General features: G+C 39.0%; 1 long non-coding RNA gene across 1 annotated transcript; it reads left to right on the top strand.

Annotated features, from left to right (window-relative positions):
- Nucleotides 1-654: 654 nt before the first annotated feature.
- LOC140508875 (uncharacterized) lies at nt 655-7,805 on the top strand. The gene is made up of 2 exons (XR_011968513.1): nt 655-777; nt 7,421-7,805. It is a non-coding gene; the product is annotated as an uncharacterized lncRNA (long non-coding RNA).
- The last annotated feature ends 1,638 nt before the right edge of the window (nt 7,806-9,443 follow it).

Below are 9,443 nucleotides of genomic sequence, written 5' to 3'. Positions count from 1 at the left end.
ACTATCACAGGGTCATAGCATTAGAAATGGAAGGAGCCTTTAAGATCGTCCACTCCAACCTCTTTATCTTGTCATTGAGAAAACTGAAAACCAAAGACATTTAGTGACTTGTCCACTGTCAGGCAGGCAGTCAATGAGGGCATTTATTAAAAGCTTACTATGTGTTAGGTGCTGGGCTAAGCACTTAGGATTAAAAGAAAGGCAAATCCATATTCCCTGCTCTCAAAGAGTTCACATTCTAATAGGGGGAGACAACAAGCCAAACAAAGAAAACTACATCCATACAACATTACAGAACAATTCTCAGAGAGAAGACATTAATGTTGGGAAGGGAGACAGGTCATAAATTATGAGGGGAATTGCATAACAGTGCTGTAGAGTTAGAAAGTGGCTGTGTGTGAAGGTCTTTAATAGAGGATTTTATATTGTTTGATCTTGGGAGTAAAAGGTGGTCATTGGATTTTGGAAAGTAGGATGACATGGACAAACCTGTGCTTTAGGAGAATTACTTTGACCTCTGGATGAGACATTGGAGAGAAATCTGGAAGAGAAATTGGAGAGAGGCCAACCAATCAGAGTCCAGGTAAATAGTCCAGGTGTGAGGTAACAAGGGACTGCACCAGGGCGGTTACTGTGTGGGTGGAGAGAAGGGGACATAAACAAGAGATGTCACAAAGATAGAAATTACCAGGGTTGGCAACAGACTGAATATGTGGGGTGAGTGAGATGAGGAGATGAGAATGACCCCCAAGATTGCTGGATTAGAACACCTAGCAAGTAAGTGACACAGTTAGGATTTGAATTCAGGTCCTCTTATGTCAAATCCAACATCATTTCCATTGTACCGTGCTCCCTCTCAAAGGCAAAATATAGTCCCAGCAGGCAGTCCCCAGTCTTTCAAATTCCATGCTAAGCTGGGAGATGCTTAGATACCTGGGACCAGGAGTAGGCAAAAGATCTGAAGTAGTTGTTTCCTTTTCTTTTGCGTGGCAGGCTCCATTTGGACTTTCAGCATACCTCACCCCTATCTAGCTAAGCCCAGCCTGAGCAGATGGGGGACTAGGGACTGGTGTATGGTATGGTAGGTCAACACCTGGGAGCTTCTTTTGACCCCTCTTTCTATTGAGGCTGGAATAAGGGGGTAATATAATAAGCATCCTAAAGAACATTGGGAGGCACCATTGCTGTGCCTTCCCCTTCCCTCTTGCAGTAAATCTTGGACCTTTTTACCCCTCTTCCCAGGGCCTCAGTAGTTACCAGGAGTTATTGATTAGTTTTTGGCAAGGCTTCCTGGGCCAACCTTCATGGATGGATGAATGTGGGCTTCTCTTCTGTCACCCCAATCCTGTTGGAGTGAATATGCCTTCGTTTGCTCTTTGTTTTTCAATGAAAAAAGTAAATGAGTTTATGCAGGAATTTAACGAAAAAGATCTAGTTTCAGTCATTGCTTTGGGCTTGATGTGAGAAGGTATTGTGTCCCTTCTTCCCTACCACATAGCTTTGAAAAGTCTACCTTAATCTGTAACTGAAGAGTTCTACAGAAAGTACTTAAAAGTCAGGAATTAAGTATCAGGTGAGAACATATCAAATCTTTGTGTGCTATAGTTGTATTCAGTGCTCAGGTTTAACCAACCAAAATGAGCTACCTCATTCTGAGCTGTCACTTCTGATTGTCCCTCAATTCCCTCCAACACCAAAGGCTAAACTCATTTTCTGAAGCAAGTCCAAAACTTTATATAAAGAATCCATGTCACAGTATGATATATTCATGTTATCCCCTAAATTAATCATAACCAGGTTCTGCAATTGAGCTGATGAATATGTGAAAGTAATTGCAATTTGTGTGCCAATATATATCCCAGGAGATGAAGATAAAGATTCATTCTAGAATGAATGTGATTAAGTTAACTTGGGAACCTCAGTGCAAAGCTGATAGGGAAGGATGGTGAAAAATGTATTGCAAAACATAATTCAGAATTAAGAAATGGAAGAAGTTAAAACCTTTTAGATTACTTAGAAGTCTATCATTATGAATAGTTAGCCACTGAACAAGGGGGCCACAGGACCATCTCCCAAGAAATGACATTGATAGTATCTTAAAGGCTAGAAAACGATTTGTCACTGATGTGGGAGTCATGTTGAAATAATTTGTCCTTGTGCTATCAGATTATTGGTTAGTTAGGGCAAAGGTCAAAAATCAATGTCAAACTAGAGAAAGGATGAAGATGAGAAGAAACTGCATACAAATTGTGAGATCTTCAACTTAACCTCTTCAGACAAGTTATTGATGCTAATGTTTAACACTTAATGGACCCATGATCTTATTGCCATAGATAATCCCTTCAGCATTAGATTAGAATGAAATGTAATGTTTCCTATGCACTTGTTAAAGTCATCCAAGAGTCCTTGATACCTGCTACCATAGAGACAAGTTGTTCAATAATTCTGATTTCCATCAAGGTCTAAGATGGGGAAGATGTGTCCTCACTGAAAATGTTGGCCATAGTCATAAAGGTCAGGATGGATGTGCTTTATAGAGTTCAGATGGAAGGGGCACTTCTATAGATGACAAAGTTCACCAGATGCTCCCATTTACAGCTGACATAGCGCTGGTTGCATTAATCTCTTGTCCCCTTGATGAGATCCATGACTACTCAAGAGATTGGTTTGATAATTCACATACTACAAAACCAAAACCAAATGAATGAATAGTAGTTGCTACCTAGACTAGGACACGTAGTTAATCTATTAATATTTTGGGTAGGCTCCACAGATGGGTCCACAGTAATGGTCTTGAATGTATCTGAAAGGAAGCAGCAGGCTGGAATGCATTTAGGAAACTGGGGACTTTGTATGCAAAGAGAATATGAGACTAAATGTGTGAGGGGGCACATAATACACAGTACTTTCAACAGTCCCAAGATGCCCCGTTTTTAGAACACAAGTATCTATCTAGTGATGATATAGGGCTGAGAATATAGAATACCACAATTTCTGATGAACTAGGATTTTAGGTTACTTGAAAATGCAATGAAGAGACAAACAGTGGGTTTATGTTTTGTTGTGTTTCAGTTGTTTTCAGTTGAGCATCTGGCCCTTTGTCATCCCATTTGGAATTTTCTTTGTAAATATGGGAGTGGTTTGCCATTTCCTTCTCCAGTTCATTTTACAGATAAGGAAAATGAGGCAAACAGGGTGAAGTGCTTTGTCCAGGGTCACACAGCTAGCTATTAAGTGTCTGAGGCCAGATTTGGAGAATGGTGGGCTTGTTGTCCAGAAAGAGGGTAGAATAACAGCTAAGCAGCTTGACTCTTGCCTTGGTACCTATAGAAAGTCAAAAGACCTAGAGGAAATCCTCTAGAATGCTCAGAAGGTCCTCCATGGAAGATTTGTGGGAGGATATGAGAATAAGAACCTGTGAATTGGTTGCGATTGCCATAATTTCAGATGGTGCCCATATCAATGAGATCACGGGTCCATTGAAATACAAAGATATTGACCCTTTCTAAGAGCAATGTTGTATATAAACTGTATACACAAACATTACATAAAGTATAGAAGTTATTGAGATAGGAATTAGTTTAGAACTTAATTCAGAAAAGGACTTGAATTTACTTTTATTTTGAATAATATCAAATTTCTTTAATATCAAGGGACCATTTCCTCTCCCCCATGTTTTCAGGCTCAGGTCCTTTTCTCCCATTACCTCTGTCCTTGGTCTGTTAGGTTGATGGTCCAACCAGGAAAAACTGGATTGCCTAGAGGTGATCTAAAGGTTTTCTTTCAGGTGAGCTGAACTCACCTTTCTATCAAGCACATATGATGACTGCTGAAAGTCAGAAAGTTAGAAAAATGAAGCTAAACTCCTCATTCCCCCCACCCCCACTCCAGCTATGCCTTTAGGCTTGATGTGCCAGCACTGTTAAACACGTCCTAACTGTTCTTTTCATTTACATTGGGCTGCCCTTGAATGGTTCTGCAACCCTGTCTGAACATGCCAGTTAATATTCCAGCCATTATTATGTCATTGTGACCTCAAATCAAGAAGATGTAGTGAAGAATAAATAGTTTCTACAATGTGAGAACAGAAATACCTGCTTAGTTAGAGAAGTTGATTCTAGTTGACAACTAAATCTCCCAATTACCTTACAAGAATATTAGCTCCCACATCTGTTTTGGTAGGAAATAAATCAATTCAAAATTTGAGTGCTTGTTACCCATCATTCAATGCAAGAATGGGGTAAAGCTGTACCATTATTATAGAGTGATTATTCAAAAGATTCTACAAAAAGGAAAATGAAGATATATCACCCTGAAATAAACTGTGAGGTAATAAGATTTAATTAGTTTTTGAGGAAGTGGTGTCCTTCCTCATTTCTAAGGTTAACTCTTACCACCTGTGTTAGAATTGTAACTAGGTTGGGGCAAAAAACACTTTCACTCAGGGTGCTGCAATTTAGAGGCACTGGCCACTATACTCCCTCCAAATGCACAAACAATTGAGTTTGGCATCTTCTAATTAGCAAGTATAATTAGCTGAACTAGAAAACTAGCTCCATCCAGGCCCTTCTGCTGGGGGCAGCCATACTAACAGACTCCTTGTAGTATCCTGAGGTCTTTCACAAATTTTTTGTGTTCCACATTCCAAATTTTTTTCAGATTTCTTTGTGGTCACACATGCTCTTGATAACTTCTTTTATATCTTCTCACATATGTAAATTATTATTGGCAATCTGATGCAGCCTACTTATACTTATCACGCATTTCTCTTTCATTTCCCTTTGTCTCCATGGTGCTGATGTGATTTTTCTAAGATAATGGCATTTTATGATTTGGGAGCCCTATAACAATACCAGGCACTATGGTAGTATTAAAGGTGGTATTATTAATGATAAAATTAGTGATATTTTAAAAATGGCTTTTGTGGCATCCAACAGCTTTTGGTCAGAGAAAAGTCCCGGAAGCTAGTGTTTATGCCTGCAACTAGGTAGCACAATGGATAAAGCATGAGGTCTGGGATTGGAAAGATCTGAGTTCAAATGTAGCCTCTACATGTAATAGCTGTGTTATCCTGAGTAAGTCACTTTAATAGCTGTCTGCCTCAGTTTCCCCATCTGTAAAATGGGAATAATAATAGCACCTACCCCTCCCAAGGGTTGTTGTGAGGATTGAAATAATCATTGTAGAACACAGCACAATGTGGAAAAGAAACTGAAGTAGAGATCTGAGCCAATGGCATTTTGTTAAAGGGTCCATGGTCCCCTCTAATGAAGTAGACCTCAGATCTTCCTCATGATCTGAGATGCCCCTTGTCCCTAGGACCTTACTTTTATAGGGTTTGATACCCAAATATGCAAAAGAGGCATGATAAAATACAGAATCTCATTAGTTGATAGAGCTTTCTCTTTAGGGTCAAAAATGACATATCAGCATGGAGGGGGGTGGTGTCACAGGTTGGATGAAACATGGAGCATCTTCACTGACTAAGTGGTCATGACATGGTCTGAAGATGGTCACCTGCTCATGTTGGACAAGAGAAAGTGGTCCAGAGGTACAAAATTAAGTTGAAGGAATTTCCAGAGAATCAAGGCATCCCACACATGTTAAGTTTGGACATGGAATTTGAGTAAAATGGGATAGAAACATCTTTGTCAGCATTCTTGTGGTTGCACAAGTGAGCTTCATAACTGGTAAACAAGTAGTGAACATTACATTAAAGTTTGAGGTCTATCATACAGGCCTACTATAAGATCCTATCTTATCTAATTATCCCTATATGATTTATATAAAATGTTAAACTGACTAATACTGATTGGAATTGAGTGGGGGTTCAAATGAATCATTTCTCACAGTTATTATTATCCCAAATATTCCAGTGGGCTGTCAAATAATTGCATGTCATAATCTATACAATATAAATAAGGAGGTACCAACAGAGCATAAGATGAGGCAGACCTACTGAAATAGAGAGGCTTTCAGTCAGGAGCAACTGAGAGCATTCTGTGTTTCCAAAAGGTCACCCTCCCCAAGTACCTAGGCCTATGACCAAAAGATTGGATACTCAGTAATGGATTTATTGACCCTTATAATCCATAAGTCAGGCATAAATGAATTTCTTGGAAAAAATCTTATCTAACAAAGAACCACACAGCCTCCCCATGTGGATAGAACATCCTAAAATCTATCAGTCATTTATTAAATGACAGCTGTGTGCTGGGTTATGTGCTAGGTCCTAGGAATACAAAAACAAAAATGAAAATATTGTTTTCAAAGACCTTCTATATCATCAGAAAAGATCACATGTGGAAAAATAATCATATAGAAAATAACTGCAAGTTAAATTTGAAAGGACAGTGCATTACCATCTGAGAGGATCAGGAAAACCTTCATCCATAAAGTATAATTTGAGTAGAATATTGAAGGAAACATGAGATTCTAAGGGGAAGGTTGGAGGATCTCCAAGATGAAGTGAGGAAGAGATAGAGGTAAGATATCTCCAAAAGTAGGAGACAACTAGTGGAAAGGTACAAAAAAGTGTGTGATACGGACAGAGAAGCAGCAGACAGTGAGAAGGAAATCCTAGACAGGTATGAGGAGATCTAAGAATAAGTACCATGACGATCCATGAAGAAGGCATCTAGGAGCAGAGGGTGGTCAACAGTGGGAAGTTCTGGAGAGAGGTAAAGAATGATGAGAACTGAGAAAAAGCCATCAGATTTGTAAATTAAGAGAGCTCTGTAAACTTTGGAGACCAAGTGGTTAGAGGCTGCCATGAAAAACAGTGAAAGGAGAAGGAACGGAGGCAATAAATGGAGCCAGCATTTTCTGGAGTTTGGCTATGAAAAGAGGAGACATACAACATAATAGCTTAAGGGGATGGCAGGTTCTAGCAAGGTTGTTTTTTCCCAGGAAGGTGAGACTGAGTCATGTTTGTTAACTGCAGTGAAGGAACTGGTATATAGGGAGAGATTTAAAATTAAAGACAGAGAGATGATTATAGGAGCAATCACCTGAAGAAGACAGGAGGGGATGAGATTGGAGTAAGTGCAGAGGCATTAACATTGGCAGAGAGAAGGCTCTCCTGTTCATCAGAGAGTGGAATAAAGGAGGGGAGGCTGAGAGATGATTTCAAGGAGGAGTTGTTTGTGAATGCACTCTATCTTGTCAAAAAATATGAGAATAGGTGCTCATAAAACACAAACTTTCCCACTGTGTCCTAAAAGATTGTCACATTCCTATTTTCTCATATTACATAGGAAGGTTCATAAGTTGTCAAAGCCCTCTTCGAAGGCATTTATTTCTGACCCCCAGGACATCAAAGGTTTCCCTAGTGGCTTTGCAGGTGGTTATGACAAGTACTAAGTCAATGAGGTTCAGTTTCCCAGGTGTATTTAAATTTCTTGTACTTTCCTATTTTCAGAAATCTGAGTGCTGCCCGTCACCAAGGTGATGATGTCAAGCAGTGGTGCGGAACTCTGATAGGCCAAGTGAGGAAGACTGATTTTGCTGTTTTAAGGACAAATTTGTGGCTCCTCAGGAAATCATTTCTCACAAAAGAGCAATCATTGTGCCTGATTATTTCAGTCATGGGGGGAAAATAGCAACTCAAGATGCAAGCTGTATACTGTCGCGGAGATCTTCCCAGGATAGAGACCTTTCAGCAGCAGCTGCAAATGACCCAGTGAACTGGAATCACCTGAAGACTGAGATGCAAAGGTGTTGGTCAGCAGAGTTCTGCCATGGGCTTTAGGAGGGATTTTCATCCTTGTTGTCGTTCCTAGCAATTAAAATGAAATGGAATCTGATGTTATTTTTTTAATTTATTATATGTCCTTTAAATGATGCGTGAAATGGTGGAGCCAAGGATCAGCTAAGATTTATGCTTGCCTTCTAAACCAGTCCCTTCCCAACCACTATGTCCTTATGTTCCTTCACAGAACTCATCCATCCTGCGATGGAAACTTCAGTTACAGAACTCATGAGGACTGGGCCAGCTAGATGAAGGTGCTTCATAGGTCACAGAGCTGCTCAGTGAAGGTGCAAACGTAGCGTTTGTAGGACCTCCCCAGGACTGAAATAATGTTTTGATGTGTCATTCAAACCTAGCTTGTCTTTCTCTGGAAAATCATTTCTAGGGGGAAAAAGATGAACTGTTGGGGATGGGAGAGGTAGTGAAGAGGGTGTGTGGTAAAGGGCATGGAATGATAGTTTTTCTAAAAATAAAACAGCAGAAAGCAAACATTGAGTGTGACAAAAAAATAAAGATTTCCTCTATTTCCAATGGGATTTTTGATTTCCTTTGTACAGTTACTGGAAAATACTGGCTTTTAAAGTAGCAAATTAATATAATTATGTCTTGCAGTTTATCATAAGTGAAAATTATCTTTCATTTGGGGATCAAGTCTCTTTAGCATGAGCCTTATCCTCTCCTTACCATCCCAAATTATTTTTCATTTACTTTGTATAAAACATCTACATATATTCTAATACACACGTATACATTTTCTATCTATTTTTCTCTCTATCTCTCTATCTCTCTATCTATCTATCTATCTGTCTGTCTGTCTATCTATCTATCTGTCTGTCTGTCTGTCTGTCTGTCTATCTATATCTTGACTATGGGTAAGATTGGGGAGTGTTTCAAGGGGTTACTTGGTTATGTAATATACACATGCAAGGAATATCATATATACATATTTATGAAATGCTTTCCAACTTCACCCCTGGTCAAGATATAATGCAAGCTCCTTGAGGCTAGAACCATTTGGTTTTTATCTTTGTATTCTTAATATCTAGTACAGTATCTGACACTTAGTAGGTCCTTAATAGTAATTGCTAGAATTTATACAGCCCTTTAAAGAGTGTGAAGTGCTTTACAGATGTTTTCCTGTTTTAACCTCACAGCAACTCTGAGAAGAAGATACTACTGTTATTTCAATTTTGCAGATTAGGAAATTGAAGCAGAGGTTAAATGACTTGCCCGAGGAAGGGTACACAGCTAGTAAATGTTTGAGGTCAGATTTGAACTCAAATCTTCATCATTGCTTTATCCATTGTGCCACCTAGTTGCCTAATGTGTAGTTGATGACTGATTAATTCATATTTTCCATCCAGATTTAGAGCTGGAAATTGATGTTGAAGTCACCTAGTCCAGCTACTTCGTTTTACAGATGAAGAAACTGAAGACAAGAGAGGGACGAAACTTTGCTTCTACAAGATACAAGTAAGAGACTTTAACTGTAGATTGTTGATATGACTAGTAAGTGGGGAAAGTGAGGATTAGAACTCATTTCCAATATTGCCATGCAAATATACCATGAAAGTTTATGGTATAAAATAGACAGCCAGTCAGATGAATCAGAATTTATTAAGTACTCACTATATTCCAGACATTGTGCTCAGTTATGGAAACACAAATACAAGCAAAAATAAAGACAGCAGGA

This window comes from Notamacropus eugenii, chromosome 5, assembly GCF_028372415.1.
Source record: "Notamacropus eugenii isolate mMacEug1 chromosome 5, mMacEug1.pri_v2, whole genome shotgun sequence".
In the NCBI taxonomy this organism is placed as follows: domain Eukaryota; kingdom Metazoa; phylum Chordata; class Mammalia; order Diprotodontia; family Macropodidae; genus Notamacropus; species Notamacropus eugenii.
The sequence above is the reverse complement of the archived record's forward strand: the minus strand, read 5'-3'. Positions and strand labels throughout refer to the sequence as shown.